General features: G+C 44.2%; 1 protein-coding gene across 1 annotated transcript in view; it reads right to left on the reverse strand.

Moving 5' to 3' along the window:
* KCNB2 (potassium voltage-gated channel subfamily B member 2) overlaps positions 1–10,749 on the reverse strand; it is a 204,682-nt gene extending 193,933 nt beyond the window's left edge. The window contains exon 1 of the mRNA XM_055800811.1: positions 10,328–10,749. The gene's annotated coding sequence lies outside the window, so the exon portion shown is untranslated. The remainder of the gene's footprint in view (positions 1–10,327) is intronic.
* Positions 10,750–12,426: the final 1,677 nt, after the last annotated feature.

Raw genomic sequence — 12,426 nt, forward strand, 5'->3', positions numbered from 1 at the left:
TGAAAGTCTGCCTTCAATATTTTTTAAACTAGATTTCTGGTTCTAAATGTACTAATGTTTATTTTTTTAAAAAATAAGTTTAAGAAAGCTCTGGATCAAAATGAGATATTTTGGAATTATTAAACAAAATAATTTGGGTGGTCCCATTCCATGTGGGGGTTTTTTTTTTAGGTCTGGAAAATCTAATACCAATATTTTTTCTTTTTCCCAAGCAAAAACACTCCCTGAACTCCAGAAAAATCTGGGGAGATAATTGTTGCATTGACTAGTTTGGCTATTAAAAATGACTTATTAAAAGTGTAGCAAAAATCCGACCCGCAGTCTGTATTTAATGCAGATATGTAACACTTTCTGGAAAAACTGCCTTTAGTTTTTTGTAAGCGTAACATCAAGAGAAGTTCAGACTGGACATTAGGAAAAGGTTCTTCACTGAGAAGGTGGCTGGTCACTAGAACAGGCTGCCCAGGGAAGTGGTTACGACACCAAACTTGTCAGAGTTCAGGAAGAGTCCAGACAACGATCTTAGTCACAGGGATTAGTTTTTAGGGTTTTATAGTCTTGCGAGGAACAGGGAGTTGGACTCAATGATCCTTATGGGTCCCTTGCAACTGGAAACATTCTGTGATTCTATGAATCTAAAAAGCCTTAGAGCCTGTGCCCATCTCAGCGTCTGACTCTTGGAGCCTAATAACCTGGGGTACAGCAAGTTGGTCAAGAAAAGATAGAGCAAGTTAGTTGTGACAAACTAGTACATTTCTACCGACTAAACAAATTTCTGGAGCTTTAAGTCCCAACTTACTTGATTGTATTATTGTGCTTTTTCCAGCCTCTGCTTTGCTGTAATATCTCTGCTATCCAATGTCTGTTCTTTGTTTCAAAATATGAAGACCTGCAGTTTCTTAATGGTGAGCTGTGGGACCTTTATTAATAGCATTTTTCCTTCATTTCAGTTTTTAAAAAATGGCTGAGATGATAGCTAAAACTGAATAAAAACATCCTGCCCAGATGAGGTGTTCCTTATTTCCATTTCCCACCTTCACAGAAGTCACATCTCATACAGTTAAGGATTGGCAACCTGAACGCAGGAAGTGTCAGGAAACATGTCAAAGTATTCCTGAGCATCGTGTGTATGTCTCAGATTCATATCTATATGCAGGAACACATGCATGCGTTCACAGGAGAGAAACAGCTGAGCTTTGATTGTCCAAACTACCGGAGATAGCACCTGGGCTCAAGTCCTCAGAGCCAAGTGGCTGAAACCACTTGAAGCTACATGGCCTGAAGGGGCAAAGATGTAGCCTGAGCCTGTCTCGCCTGTGACACAGCCTCCCCATGATCTATGGCTGGCTCACACCAGACCACAGCCGTGGTCAGAGCCATTGCTGGTGGGTGACAGGCACTGTAAGAGAGCTGGGTCTCTCCATGACCAACGACCGAGTCACACCTGTAACCTTGAGAGCTCTGCTTACAGCTGTGAACGGGCTGGTCTCTGGAAAGTCAGATCTTGCTTTAAGAATATATCCCACAAAACCAGCTCTTAGGGCGTGACTATGGCTAACTGGTCTAAAACGCTGATTATGTCTATTTCATCACAGACCTTACAGATGATTTATTCCTGGTATGTGAAAATTTAAACGTTGGCCGCACAAAGACTCAGAGATCTGCAGAAAACACTTGAAAGAGATGGGGCCTTTTATAAATGAACTTTTCAAATCGACTAAATCAGTCTATCTGCTAAATCCCTGTTCTCACCATCTTGAGTACAGACATGTCTTTTAGATGGATGAGATGAACTTCACCAAGGAGCAGCAGACTCAGAGGCTGTATGTATTCCCTGAGAGCCTTGGATAAGAAAAGTCAGAAAGAAATAGGTACGGAGACAGAAGACAGAAAAAGAGGGAGAGTATAACTGATAAAACATTTGTAAAATTTTGTAGTCACACAAGCTTGACAGTTTTGGCCTATTTGCATTTTTTGACTGCCCTAGTAGCATTTGCAATTACTTACTGGAGCTCTTACTCAAGGTAAAGCCTTGTCAGTGGGCCCGAGGCTCCACTACAGGTGATGTGGATAACACACCAAAAGGCTGAATGCTCTTGACAGTGTTCAGTGTAATTTTACCCCAAGACTCATATGGAATTTAGGACTCAAGTGGCTTTTTTCAGTCGGACCTCACCATAACTCTGCAGCTGAGAGCTGGGTTTGGAGCACCCCATCAGACTGCACTGAGGTCTCAAGAGAGCGATGAACATGGCTTTGCCATCCATCCCAGTGCTGAATCAAGATCGCCATCAGCCTTTATTCCAGACCAGCTCTGCTTCTCTGGCTTTCCTTATTAGCAATGCTCTGCTGTTAGTGCTTGTGACAAGCGTGGCTATATGATACTTACAAAACAATCCTGATGCATTCCTGCTCAGTTTACAAAAACAGTTACACTTCCATTGCAGCCCAGGTTTAAGCATCTCTTGTTTAGGATGTAATTGTCTGTGGTGTCTGCACTTTACTATTTATGTTTACAATTGGTTGCTAGGGGCTGACTTACTGCTTTTGCCAAAGATACTGGTTTTCACTGTGTATTTAGCCTTCCCTGGAAATTTCAGAGGGGATGAGCTGTCACAGAGAAGTACAAGGCCAAATGGCAGATCATTTTCTTTAATTTAAAACAATCAGATATTACAGAAATGTGATTATATAAGATCCTCATTTCAGGGCTAAATAAGACTATATATCGCAACTAGCACTCTGGATCTACAGTTTTGATTAATGCTTCCATATAATTATTTGAGGATATACAGATACTACATATACAGGATACAGTAATAATAGTAAATACATTAATATTAATAAATTGGAGCTTTGAATTGCAATTTATTCATCTGTTACAGGATTTTTTTTCCTAATTGCATTGCAGTGCATTAAGATGATGGAAGAGACTGTCAATACATCATTTGCTCTTTTGAGGGGGCACTATTGTAACCAGTTGTCCTAAAACAATTAGTTTTAGGGCTATTTTAAATGTGGTATCTTCTATAACCCTTAGATCTTCCACTGCTCCCTACCAATACCAGTGCTGCCAACTAGCTGAAAGCACTGAAGAACTTCACAGATGTCTTTTTGTTCTCCTGAAGAAAAGATTGCACAGTGTATTACTGAGTGATGATTCTAGGTTTCTAGGCAGGGAAATATTGCACAAAATATAGTATTATCCTATATACACAGAGAATGATGTCTGAAGCAACGAGGCACGTTGAGAAAGGTCAGATTTTATCTCTTTTTGAGTGAAACTGCACCCAAAACTCTGGCTGTGGCACTTTGCCCAGAATCCCAGTGTAACGTTTTGAGTTTTCTAATAAAGGCTAAACATGCAACACCACCATCCTTGATCTACAATTAAGGAAAGCATGGTTGTATTCTCAAGTTACTTCTTTGAGATTAAAACATTTGGGTTCAATTTCTGCCTCTGTCAAAAATTTCATTTGGAACCACTTCTGACTGGACCATTCCCTGATTCAGTCAAGGGGAAGGGCAGGCTTAGACGTACCTGGACAACAGATAGGAAGAGACATGGCCAAAGATTTCAGCCTATGTCAGGCAGATTTATTCAAGAGATGCTTGCTTCAACCCAGTAACTCTACCCAGCAGGAGTACAGCCTACGTTCCCTATCTCTGGTGCTTCACAGAAGCACTGAAGCTGGAAGGAATGAATCAAGGCCATGATTTTTGGGTGACTCAGTTCTGACAAGCGCCTTTGTACATAGCTGGGAATGTCCCCAAGGTCACAGCATCAACGAGTATTCACAAAAAGCTTTTTCCATTAAAAATTAAGACACATTTTGCTCTAGGCTTGATTCTGGGGAATCCATCCCTTCAACGTTTTGATGTCTTAAACTATGGAATGCCTTGAAAAAGACCCCAAAATACTATTAAAAATTGCTCAGAGCCTATGACAACCTGTCATCTTATTTTGCCCATCGGAGAGAAGCAGTCACCCAGAAAGCAGAAAACTTTGATTCCTGACCTTATCTAAAGTGTTTTGGTTCCACATACTGCACAAAGGTACTGCCGGCTTGGGGACTGGGGAAGGGAGAGCTGTTCTTAGGAACTCCAGTTTAACACTGTAGAGAGAAGCTGCACTTCATTTTCATGCTTTTAGTCCTACCACGAGTGGAGACTGCATAAGTTTTGGAAAGCCGAATGTCAAGCTTAAAGGCAGCTGATACCATAGTATTGATATTATTGACCCTCAAATTGACCTGGCAAAAGAAGAAAGTGAGGACTATCTACCATGCACAACCTCGTGCTACTGTTGCTGTAATTCTGAAATCAAGACAGGCTAAAAGGAAACTTTTTAAAAACTGACACTGTAAATTAATTTGTTTAGCTCTGTGAAGCTAAAATCTATTTTTAAAAGCCACAGCATCCTCTTAAAAAATGTGCTTCATCAGAGCCATTAGTTCAGGGTTTCTAATATTAAACATGCAAGACTCAAGCTCAAAGAAGTGTGTGGGAACCTCTAAGGCAGGATCAACACAATACTTTATGGTCAGAAAGAAGATATTCTGAACTCCCATCCAGACCCAGTGCATAACCAGGATCAAAAGGAACACAACTCACCCACATGATAGCCCAAGCCTGGAAATCTCCTTCTATGAGAGGCACGTAACAGTCCTTCAGAAGAACTGCACAAGGCCCACTCTTTTCAAAATACACCCAGAGGTGGTGGTAACAACCTACTGATGTAACTACCTGGTTATTATACTTTCACCCAGGGACTACGTTCATCCCTGGTGACTCAAACCTGTGGTTTATATTTTGTAGGCTACCGCTGCTGCAAGTAATTCCCAGGACAGGCGCAGGGATGGAGACCACCCTCCCTGTTCCTACTAAGCAAGAATGAGGCAGCCTGCACTCGGAAGGAAACAGGAATGGACAGATGAGTAGTCCTTTGTCTGGGCAGAATCTTGGATTACAAGAGGTGAAATAGTTGTTTATATCATGTTAATCTAAGAAAGGCCTAAAAGCTTGATTTTCCCAGTGAGTACCCTAGCCACAAGACTACTGCAAAAAAAGTATTTCTGCTCCTACTAGATGATCTGTAAACATGCTGGATCAGCCAAACATTCTTACTCCTTCTTTAGTTCAAGGGTAGCAGAAGACACCCAGCACTGCTAACGCTACTTCAATGACATGCCTAGATAGGGACTAAAGTGACTATCGGTAGACAGGCTAGTCCTGAATATAAATTCAAGCATGAGGCCTGCACAGTTAAGAAGTTCACTCTATATCAGCAATAATGAGAACAAAGAAAGCATAAAATGGAAATATCTAGAAGGCAAGACCTTCTAGATGGCACTACTGTCAAGGTAGATCAACTACGTGTGCTGTTAATCTCAGCAGCTACTGGAAGAGCACGTACAATAGTGTCATTCATAGCTTTCTGATTTCAAGGCTAATTAGGCCAGTTCACTGTTTTGAGTCTGCTTAAATACATTAGTGGGATTCTTCTAGCTGCTGCAGCCTGCCAGCACTTTCTGCTCAAACTGTCTCAGGATCTCTCTGGTATATGCAAAATTACACTGAATTTATGGTCATAAATTACAGCAGGATTATTCAGTCATCTGAGAGCACATCCAGCTGACATGAGATCATGAACCTTGTAGGTAAACCAAAGCCTCACACTTCAAAAGGGCAAAAGACACAACTAAAAACCCCTTAGCAGCATTATGGCCTCATTTTGAGTTGTTGAGTTTGGTTGTAATTTTTCTCTATATATATTTAAAATGCAGCTAATTTTCTGAAAGTTAACTATTGATGAGGTACTGTGCAAAAATATTTTATGAACTGCCTTGAGATGTCTTATTAATGCTCTGAGGCAAATTTATTCTGTATTTGGACTCTACTGCCATAATTGATTTCTATTTCTTAACTTGTTAGGCAACCAGGGGGAGAAGCTCATCTCCAGTGTCATCAAAGAAGATTACGTTTGAGAGCTTTGTTCAGTTAATTATCAGCACAGCTTTGCATTCATTTCCTTGTTACATGGTTTTACCTAAAGGGCTGATGTTTATTTTCCTAACGAGCTAATACCCAAATACGATGGCAGCACGAAAAATACCCTGCAATGGCAAGCATGACTTCCCCGGGAGAAGCACTGACCAGCGTAGAGCCTTCTCCTGTATCATGTGCCAGTGCTGTGATAAGAGAGCTGCTCAGTCCCTCCATCTGGGCTTGGACTGTATCTACGCTTGTGCATTCTCACAGCGTACCACCGTGCCTCTGACATGGTATTATGAGCGTAAATTGGTAGACTGCCATTGCTCCTTGTAAAGACTACAATTGCTGCTTATCACAACCTACTCCTAAATATTCAGAGCTGCATTATGCCAGCGTGACATATATTATTTATTAGCTAATAGATTGTTGTTCTGACTCTGTTGCTGCTGCCAGCAGTGATGCTACTGACTCCTCTTTATAGTCATCCGGAGGAGGAATAGGGCCATATAGAAGCCAGATACCTAAGTCACAGCTGATCTACCATTACGGCTAAATATAGATTTCCTGCATTAGAAAAAATAAATTAAAAAAACCACTGATTTTAGTGGCCTAAGACTCTTCCATTACTGTTTCCATATTGCTCATGCGGTCACCATAATCCATGAACAAGTAAGTTCAAAATAATATTTGTTATTTACTGAGTATGCAGTTAACATCATCATACTTTCACACTGCTGAAAAAAGTAGCTCCTCAGTCTAAAAACTACTCAGTTTACTCCAGCCCTCCAGCCTTGGAAGAAAGGGATGTATTGCACAGGAAACAAATGAAACTTCAGGAGGATGCCAATGTCGACTTGCACTGAAGTTCCTGCATGTGCTGTAATGAGCATCGGGAAGGACGAAAAGCAGAATAGTCTTCACAGTCCTTCCAGCTTTAATGGAGAATACAAACAGTTTTAAGCTTAATAGATTTAAAATATCTTGACTGATGCATATTATATCTAAGGCTTTTATGGTGTTTAGTGGTCTGGGAAGTTATACTGAGACTGTCTTTATACCTATAGCTAACCAAGATAAGAAACGTCCATGTTCTAGTCAATAAAAAATTGAGTTGTTCAGCTTCTCTGTTCCATTTTTATATTTAATCATATGATTTAATATATATGCACTGAGCATCACTAAGCAATCTATTTATTATAGCATGCAATAGATATCTAAAACTGCATAGTAGTCAAGAAAGAATTAAAAAGAATTAAATTCTTTCCAAATCCTTTCCATATAGCCAGAGTTATAGACAAATAAACATAGAAAGCTATGGGATTACAGAAAAATCTACATTTACAATAGGAAAAAATCTAGTCTATAATGTCCCAAGCAATTTATTTTCACAGTATCCCACAGAACACTGTTGTAAGTCTTAGAGATTTCTGCAATTAAAAATCAGAAAGTTTATTTTGATTTACAGTTAAGATTATCATTAGGAACTCTCATTTCGACCTGCTAAGTTGTGTGTTAAAACATGTCTCAAAGATTTATTACAAAATCCAAGAAATTAAATACCCAGTGCCACTACCTCAGCAATAACCATAAGAGAAAGATGCCAGTCACTCATGAGAAATCAAAAATATTTTCTCTTAGGGTGCTCATATCCTAATAAGAGTAGAAATAGTACAACTCAACAAAGTAAACAAAAGCTTGTTTTTATTGTGCATCCAAATTTATAATATTCAGACACCTATTAGGTAAAAAAACTTATTTCTAAAAATGAAAAAATTTCCTAGAGCAACACTATAGAAAAAGGGAAAGTCCTTTCAGAGGCGATCATTATTTAACTCCAAGAGCTGTGATCATAGGGTTGCTGGGTCAGAAAGTATTATGCAATGACATGATGAGTTAATAGAAATGACCCCTGAAAACATTCAAACAATACAGTTTTAGAATGCATGTATGTCTACTCTGATGAGGCTGGAGTGGCTCATAACTTTAAGAGCTTCCCTTTCTGGCTCCCAGCTTTCCCTCCTGGTGTCTGCCTGTCAGGAGCAGCAGGTCTGTACTCTGGAAGAACAGACACCTTCAAAGGGGTCTGCAGTGGGATCCCACAGCACTGTCATGCTCCCAGTCACTGCCCCCTTCAGCAGATACCTCATCTCCCATTCAGTAAGACTACGTATTCCATAGACACACAGACACACAACCCAACAGCCCTTCCCCAATGTGCTGTTTATATAAGAACAACATACGGAGTAAAACACTGACTGAAATGTCCTCCAGTAAGGTAGCTTTAAATATGGTAGAGCCATGAAAAATATTTTACCTGTGCATGTAGTGCCATGAAGCTGAAGGAAGTCACGTAAGACCAAGATTTTCTTCTAAAAGTCACAGTAGCAAGCCGTTTGGCAAAATCTCAAATGTTGGCAAGAAAGCTATTGCGAATCTCAACTCCTCGCCTTGCCTTGAGTGGCAAGCCAGAATTTGCCAATTAACTTGCACTTAGAAAAAAAAAAAAGCTGAGCATGAATAAATAAATACATATGATATGGCATTGTTACGGCAACGGGACATTTCAAAACACTGAAGCCAACAGAATTGCTCAGACTGAAGCATGCTGCTCCGAACAGCGCTTCTCCCTCATCTCAAGCTGAAGATGTTTTCGTTTTTACTGTCTGCATATGTCTGAACGAGGCCAACCTGCTGAGCCCCAGTGACAGCGTCCAGCTGAGAAAGGAGGCGAGAGCAATTTGGACGCTGTTGTGAGAGCGGCCTGTGGAAGCATCATTTTAAAATAAAAATTAAAAAAAAAATTAAAAAAACCCACAAGGCAGCTGCAAGTTCCAATAAGGCTGAGCAAAGAGGTGGTTTATCAATTGTAGTCTGAATGGAAATGACAGCAGTGCTAAGAACCAGCAACAAACTTTTTTTTGGTGTACTGTACCTCATCTCCCTGGGAAAGAATTCCAAAGCTTTGCTAGTACATCTCAGGTGGTCACAGAGCAAACCAATCTCACAGGAGGCATGTACTGCCTGACCCTGCTCTCCTGAAAGTTTCTAGTAAAACTCCCTGGGAGGACAATCGTGCCCCAGGCTTGGTAGGCCATTTCATTTCTCAGACTTTGCCTAGCCCCTAATGCCCGGTGCTAGCTCTGCACTAACTTGGATGTGATTTGCCAGCTGAGCAAACTTGAACTCCAAGTGTTTTCAAAGCAAAACCTCACCAGACAGGCTTTCCTGTCCAGCCTCGTTGCTGTTCTTCCTCTTCTAAACCAGTCCTGGCAGCTCCTCAGAGCTACAGGATGGGGTCACTGAAATCCTTTGCTTAGGTGTCCTTTTAATAGCAAGGTCTGATGACTGTGTATCTGCTAAGGAATGTTGCCTCCACCTGATGCTACTGACACTTCCCTTTTTATACAAACATTTCAGAAGTGACAATTTTGGCGGTGATGCTAGAGACGGTCTCATCTGCAATGAACTAAAATGTTCAAGAAACTGCAAATATACTGTTTATTTATATCTTAATCATTATGTAACTTGAGTTGAATAAAGTCCAAGACAAACTATAAATGCGGACAGTACATACAATAGGGTATAAACAAAGGTCCACCTTCACTCGGGTAGTGAAATTCTCATACAGGAAACACACTGAAGGGTTTGTAGAAAGCATGCAGCGAGCATGCCTGTTTATAAAAACACGGGTTCGGAAACCCAGGGGACTGGCAGCATGCTACATATCTACAGAAAGCATACATGCCAGTGTATTTCAGACTAGCACAATGCTACGGTTTTTCTTCTTTGACAGAGGGTTTTTTTCATTGGGGTAATCGAAATGACAGCTATCTACCGAGAACGCCGAGCTTTTGTATCATCAGGTTCCCCACAAGCGCTATTAGAGCATCGGACACAAATGACGAGCCTTTATCTTTAAAGCTCATCCGCGGCAGGAGGTAGAATACTACGAAATGTCACCCACCCCCCTCCCTTTAGAAGCTCTGGAGGAACAAAAATACAAGCCGCGGCTTCCAAAGCGCTCCAGCGTGAGGGCTGCATTATTCTCCCTCAGACTGATCCAGGCAGCCGGGGAGAAACCCTGCGGGGGTCCAGCCCCGCCGAGCGTGCCCGGCTCCCCCGGCGCCCCCCGCCCGCACCCCCGGGGCTCCCCGCGGGAGAGCCGCGTCCCGCCGGCCCGGGCGCCCCGCAGCCCGCCGGGGGCAGCGGCAGCTTTCGCCTCCCTTGCAACTCCCGTCAGTGCGAGAGGCGTGGAAGACTCGGTACCTAACAAAAACCCACGAATAAAACCAGAAGGCAGCCCTCGGCGGAGGAGCGATGCCCGCCCGCTTACCTTGCTCCGCGGGCGCCCGGGGCACCGCCGGGGGCTGGAGGAGGGATTCCCCGGCGCTGGCAGGGGCTGCTCGGGCTTCCCCGGGCGCTGCGCGGCCGCCGGAGCCACGGCGAGAGGTTTGTTTTGGTCGCTCCCTCCCGGGGAGGGTTTTCCTCTACATTCCCGGCTCCACATCACCGCCCCCCCCGGCACGGAGAGGACTGGGGGTGGAAAAACCACGGCGAAGACATCTCCCTCCTGCCCCCGGAGATGAAAAGCCGCCGAGCGAGCAGCGTGGCGAGCGGCTGGGGTGGCGGGGGGGTGTGGGGGGTCGGATAAAAGCCGAGCCCGCGCTGCCCTCGCCCCGCTGTAATCCCCGGCTGCCGGCGCGGCCGCCCGTGTCTGCGGCTGTGCGCGGCGGCGGCGGCGGCGGCGGGGCGGGGGGACACGGTCGCTCCCGGCCGGGGCACGCGGGGCGCCCCCTGCCCCCCGCGCCGCCCCCTCCCCGGCTGCGCGCGCCCGCGCCTGCTCCTCGCTCCCCCGGCCGGGCAGGGGATGCTCGCACCCGCAGGCACCCCGTACTGCCCCCCAGGCGGGGGGGGGGGGAGGCGGGGGGGGCACACACACCCCTACCCCGCGTTAACCCAGCCGGGGGATGTATACAGCCCGCACCCCAGCCCAGGCAGGGGATGCACACACACACGTACATATACATATACAGACACTGTATCAATGCCACAGGCAGGGGATGCACTCACACACGTACATATACATATACAGACACTGTATCAATGCCACAGGCAGGGGATGCACTCACACACTGACGCACATGCATGCACACACACAAGCTATACTACCACACACACACACACACCCCCAGGCGGGGGATGCACACATACACACACCCCACCCCCACACTACACCCCCACCAGGGCAGGGGATCCCCCTCTCAGACTGGAGCGCACCCATACTAAGGCTCCCATACAGGGAATGAGCACACCCCTGACAGCCCCGCAGCCCGCCCCAGCCCCGCTGTCCTGCCGGGGGCTGCCGAGTGCGCTGCCTGGGCGGCCGGGACCCCGCGCAGGGTGAGGACTCACACACTTCTGTCATCGGGTCTTGGGGTAGCAGGTGGTGACTGAGACTGCTGCTGCTCCTGCTGCCGCTTCCTCCCTCCCACAGAGTTTACTAGTTCCTCTTTATTGCTTTTTAATGGGAAGTCCTTGATCATTCCTGGTAACGGGAGGAACTCTCACTCCCTCATTCAGTGATGCCCCTCTATATTTCAGGTATGGGATTAGAAAGCTGTTCTTCTTTTCAAGCTGTCCTTTCTCGGGCTTCCTAACAGGTCCTTTGTAGCTTTGCCCTCTGCATTGTGTTGCTCGGGCTTCATCTCATTTTATAGCTCTGAGATTCTGCCTTCAGTGTTGCACATTTCGCTGCTGGGTTGAAGGCTTTCCAACACATTTATCAGCTTCCCCCCCCCCCCCCCCTTTTTTTTTAAGAAATTCAAAAACCTCCTAATCATTTTGAAAGCCATCCAGGAATCAGATTGGGCAGTATCGCCACCATGATTTCAATTACAATCAAATAAAAATTAGGTTAAATTTTGAATGCTCACATACTGCGTTAATTTCCCCCCATTTTATGTATTTCCTTGCCCCCTGGCTTGGGAACATACAGATGTGTGATTTTTAAAAAAGTTCAACCATCTTCTCCCAGCCTACCTTCCAAAGTTTTCTGATAAGATACTACAGTAGCGGAAATCCTAAGTGGTACTGATTCCCAGGAGAATCCACTTTGAAATCGACATCTGTGACATAAACATCTGTGCCTATGCTAATCAGCCTAGTCTACCCTTATGGTCAGTCAGGGAAATTCTCTTCCATATGTTATATATGATAAATGAAGTTCCCATTCCTTTCCTCAGCTACTTCCCATTTGAATGTAGGTATCTCTGTATTCCGAAAGTTCCACCCATGTGTGTGCATGTGTCTGTGTGTGTCATTACTAATTTTGGAACCCACTGATCAGTTTCAGCTAAATGTGAGAGGTGGGCAAAACTCTCAAAGACAATTAAATTCCTACAAGTTTAAGAAAAAGAAGGCAGCTGTGTGAAG

This window comes from Falco peregrinus, chromosome 3 (genome assembly GCF_023634155.1).
Source record: "Falco peregrinus isolate bFalPer1 chromosome 3, bFalPer1.pri, whole genome shotgun sequence".
NCBI lineage: Eukaryota > Metazoa > Chordata > Aves > Falconiformes > Falconidae > Falco > Falco peregrinus.